The sequence below is a fragment of the Macaca mulatta genome, chromosome 7, assembly GCF_049350105.2.
Source record: "Macaca mulatta isolate MMU2019108-1 chromosome 7, T2T-MMU8v2.0, whole genome shotgun sequence".
Classification (NCBI taxonomy): Eukaryota; Metazoa; Chordata; class Mammalia; order Primates; family Cercopithecidae; genus Macaca; species Macaca mulatta.
Genome location: NC_133412.1, coordinates 134,915,920 through 134,921,405, shown reverse-complemented (window position 1 = coordinate 134,921,405; position 5,486 = coordinate 134,915,920).

Below are 5,486 nucleotides of genomic sequence, written 5' to 3'. Positions count from 1 at the left end.
CCTGGGAGGCAGAGGCTACAGTGAGCCGAGATCACTCCATTGCACTCCAGCCTGGGCAACAGAGGGAAACTGTGTCTCAAAAATAAAATAAGGTAAAATAAAATAAAATAAAAGCAAAGAAAGGTAGGAACAAGTGTTACTGGCAGCATGGCCAAGACAGGCAGAGAAGTTCACCTTTGATAAAGAACCATTTTCAATCTCAGAAACTAAGTTGAGGAAGAGAGAATTATATGATGCAAAAGGATTTTATAAAGAGGGAGGTTGAGGGAGCTCAGGCATGTGATGTGTTCTCAAGTTTCTCTACAATATAGGACCTGAGCTTGGTTGCCAAGAAGGAAGGGAAAGAGGTGGATTTGAGGATCTAGGAGCATGGAAGAGGTTTTAAGATGTCTCTATTAGGAAGAGGAAATGAAAGGGATAGAAAAGAAGGACTTCCGGCCAGCAGTGGGGGCCCTCCTGGAATTAGACCCCAGAAGTGCAGAAGGCAAGGCAGCCATTTGGAAGCAGGTAGTGGAAGCAGATGGAAATTGAATTCTAGGTCACTGTGTCCCCAAAATATCCAGCCATAGGGCTCAGGGGGTTGGGAGAAATGAGTGAAGACACAGTAGGAGTGAAGAGGGAGAATGCTGAGGGCCCCAGGGCCTGGAAACCTTGAAGATGACGGGTAGGAGGACAGGCTCAGGTGGTCTGGGTGAATGTTAGCTCTTGGGACTGTATATACATAATAGAGAGCGGGACAGAGAAAGGGCAGGACTGAGCAATTGCATTTAAAATGTTTCAGCTGGCTGGGCGTGGTGGCTTAAGCCTGTAATCCCAGCACTTTGGGAGGCCGAGGTGGGCGCATCACGAGGTCAGGAATTCAAGATCAGCCTTGCTAATATGGTGAAACCTCATCTGTACTAAAAATACAAAAATTAGCTGGACATGGTGGCACATGCCTGTAACCCCAGCTACTCGGGAGGCTGAGGCAGGACAATCACTTGAACCCGGGAGGCGGAGGTTGCAGTGAGCCGAGATCGTGCCACTGCACTCCAGCCTGGTAACAAAGCGAGACTCCCTCTCAAAAAAAAAAAGAGTTTCAGCAAAGATAATTTACGATTCTTGCAGGGCTCTTCTGACTTATTTGTCATAACTGTAATTCAGATATCACAGTCCACATTGCTTCATTTCCAGAATAAGGCAGGACAAAGACCTTTTATACACACTGCACAGAAGTTCCTGTATAGGCTCTCTGACCCTTGGCTGATGACCACATCCTGCTGACTTTATCAACACTCCGGCTTTAAACAAGAAATGAGAGCAAGGCAGGGCGAAGGGCTGCAGCCACATGCTGAGTGGGTCTGTGTCACCGTGGAGACTATTTCTGGTTGAAACAGCTATTGCTTTTTCTTTGTTGCAGTAGGTGAAAATGGAAAAATTATTTTAGCCATGCTTGTGGCCTGCAAGCTATTGAGCATTTTATCTGACACCAAAGGAGAGGCGTTTTTTTATTGTTTTTATAGAACTTACCTTTGAGTTTCATTAGGTGTCTATATCTCTTTGCAATAGTATCTCTGTATATCTCCTCAGCCTCTGAACACAAGTACTTCAGAATATTCAAATATGACATAGAATATGGTAATAAAAATCATAGGATCTTAAAAATAGCCATTAGATAATAAATAGGGTTATGTTCTAATTTAATCCTTGCAAGTCATATGGAGAATGAACAGAAGTAAGACAGAGCTAATCAGGTGGAATTCTGGTCTGGAAGGTGGAAGGCAGGGCCTAGGTTTGATGGTTAAATTTCCAACAATGACTGGAGAGATTTAGTGACCTAAACCCAGAAAACTACTGGCTTATGGTTGCCTGTCTCCCACTCCGGGTTGCCCCATGCTGTCTGAACATGTACAGGCAAGGCAAGTAGTTAAGGAATCTATGAGGTAGAAATTTAGAAGCAGAATTAAGTGTGGGAATAACCAGTCTCAGGGAAAAGTAAGAGTCCATAGACCGGGCAGACAAATAGGTCAAATGGATGGCTCTACTGTTCAAAGCCATATGTGTGAATACTCTATTGATGTTTTTTCTTGTGACTTAGTAAAGCCTATTTTTAAAAAGTACTTTTTAGGCTGAGCACAGTGGCTCACGCCTGTAATCCCAGCACTTTGGGAGGCCAAGGCAGGCGGATCACTTGATGGTCAGGAGTTCGAGACAGCTTGGTCAACATGGTGAAACCCCATCTGTACTAAAAATACAAAAATTAGCCAGGCATTGTGGTGCGTGCCTGTAATCTCAGCTACTCGGGAGGCTGAGGCAGGAGCATCGCTTGAACCCAGAAGCTGGAGGTTGCAGTGAGCCGAGATCGCGCCACTGCAGTCCAGCCCGGACAACAAAGCGAGACTCTGTCTTGGGGAAAAGAGAAAAAAAAAAAGGACTTTTTAGCAGTCATTCAAAAAATAGCCCAAAAAGTACACAGTTATGGAAATAACCCTAACAGTCTCAAGCAAGACACACTCACCCTGGAGTTAAGTATGCTTGGAGGAGGGAGAGAATAGGGACCCAGGAATGCGTCATCATAAATCTCCATTTTTGCCAAAGACAAGCCTAGGCCAGCTTTCACCAAGTATGAGCCTCAGACTACCTGGTCCAGAATCACCTGTAGAATTGTTAAAAATGCAGATTTTTAGCCTCCAATCTACACTTGGATCTGAAGCCAGCAATGGGACACCGTAATCTGCATATGAGCTCACCGGGTGTTTCTAATACATCCTAATACATACCTAGCTCAGGCAGCAGCAGCTGGTTACAGAATAATAAAACTGCCTGGAGACCTGGAATTTCACACCTGGGAGTTCCTGCTTCAGTTTTCTCTATCTACAATGAAGAGCCACTAAATGCTGAGAAACAGCCACTAGGAAACAAATTTAGTGTTAACAAACTTTTTAAATAAATGACTCTTACTCATATCTAATTAAAGATATCTATTTTGAAAGTCTTCTTATCCTTTTTATCCTCCATGAAGATAGTGAACTGGTCATAATTCTCTATAATTAAGTCCTCATTTACTATCTTAGTCTGTTTGGGCTGCTATAATAAAACACTGTAAACTGGGTGCTGGTAAGCAACAGAAATTTATTTATCACAGTTCTGGAGGCTGGGAAGTCCAGGATCAAGTAGCTGGCAGATTCAGTGCCCAGCAAGGGTCCATTCCTCCCTGTCACCTCGCATGGTGGAAGGGTTGAGGGGTCTCTCTGGGGCCTCTTTTATAAGGGCACTAATCACATTCATGAGGGCTCTGCATGAATGTATTATTTGCAATACTTATGCAATATCCACTGAGATTCAGACTCGAGTGTGGTGGTTAAAATTGTAGGCTCTGGAGTCAGACCACATGGCTTCCAATAACGGCCTCACTACTCACCAGCTCTGTGATCTTAAGCATACTACATGCCATCTTTGTGCCTTTGTTTCTTCTTCTGATAAATTAACACAAACTAGGACTTTCCACTTCTGGCAGTATGACAGACAGATATTTTCAAAGGGTCTTCTCATTCCTCCTGAATACACTACTACAAAAAATGTTAATGCATTCCTGTGCTCACCAGAAAGTAGTAGAATCTCCAGGAGAAAAACAAAACAATTAACTGAAACCAGAGCAAGAGGCAGTAAGATATTAAGCAAGTGGAGTAGAAACCAATGAAGTAGAGTTCACCTAATAACTCCTGAAATCAAAAGATCAAACTTGGAGTTTAACCTGAGATTCCAAGGACTCAAAGGACTTTAGAGGTACAAAAAAAATAGCATTCTTGGCTCATAGTGGACACAAACATAAATCCTCTCTAAAGGAGAGCATCCCAAATTAAATCCATAGGATTCAGTATAAGGAAATTTGAGCTTCAAATCAAGATCACCAAATACAACAAGGACACAAATCACCATGAGTGAAAATCAGCAAAACAACAAATAATAGACTGACTAGTTGAATTGCAGATACTGAAATTAATATACAGGATGTAAATTAATTATGCTTGAAATATTTAATGAAATAAAAGATGAAATTGAAAAGCTGACCAAAGAACAAGAAAATATTAAAAAATCTAGACAGATATAAATAAAACTCTCAGATACAGGAAAAAAAAAAGTAGGAATTAAAAACTAAATGGATGGAGTTATTGACCAGGCCCAGACTTAGCTCCTTTTGATACCACAAGTTCCAGGCCAAGCGATACCTTCCTAGAAGGCTACACCTGCCTGGTTTCATTTCCTGTAGTCATCTAGCCTACACAAATTGCTAGAAATAGTCTCCTCATTTTATTAAAACTTGATATTAGAAAACGTGTTTAAATCCACCAAAGAACAAAGTGATTCTGACTTGACAACCCTGAGGAGTCACTCTACATTCTCCATTTTCTTCTCTGAGGAAATTCAGTCTTGATTATGGAGATCCAGAAACATTATAAAGCAATTTAGTCCTAATTCTATCGAGTGTCGTTTTGTGAATGAATTATATTTGTAAATATAAGGGATTTTTTAAAGTGGTAACAAAACAAACTATATTTTGTGACTGGCTGGTTCATCTTTATTTACAAATAAACAGGATGATTTTCCAAACATACGCTCTCTAAATAAAGGACAGCGTGTTTAGTCTTTAAATACAAAACAAAAAGTTTCTGCTGGGAAAATTTTATGATCAACTTGTTGAAATTTACAGAGAGAATACATTCAGTTAACCACCTACAATAAAATGACATGTAAAGTGAGCAAGAGAAGCATTATACCAATTATGCTGCAAGAAACTAAGAGATAAATCAACTATTTAAAACATGTAATAAAGGCAGAAGAGTTAACCATTTGTGAGACTTTAGCAAAATTCATTTCATTTAAAATCAGACATGCCGTAAGAAGTTCAGGTTCAACAACTCTTGTGGGTGTTGCCTTTCCTAAAAGTGATCAACTAGCTGGGCAGAATGGCAGGCACCTGTAGGCCCAGCTATTTGGGAGGCTAAGGCAAAAGGATCTCTTGAGCCCAGGAGTTCAAGACCAGCCTGGTGGATATTGTGAGACCTCATTGCAAATAAATAAATAAATAAATGTTGTCAACTGAAGCTAACATAGCCCACTTAATTGTTATGATGTTAAAGTATTTAAAAATTAGCCTGTAGGTAATGTAATTATATGAAGGTTTTCTTTTTTATTTGTCTTAAGTAAGGTTTTTTAAAACCCCATATTAAAGTGCCTGAAAGAAAAAAAGACTAGTGCATATAAAAATATTTTCCTGAGAGCATAATCTGTAATTAGCCTGATCAAGCTTTGTAGCTTGCAACCAAAAGCAAATTAATGACATAATTGATTCTGTAGTGCTTAGCATTTGGGGAAGATTAGACTCCTTGAAAAATCAGGGATTTTTACTGTATATTCAGAAGTGCATCAGTTCATTTCAAGCCATTAGGTTAACAAGACACTAAATGATGATCGAATAGCCTTTGGGTGACTTAAATGAGTTAAGT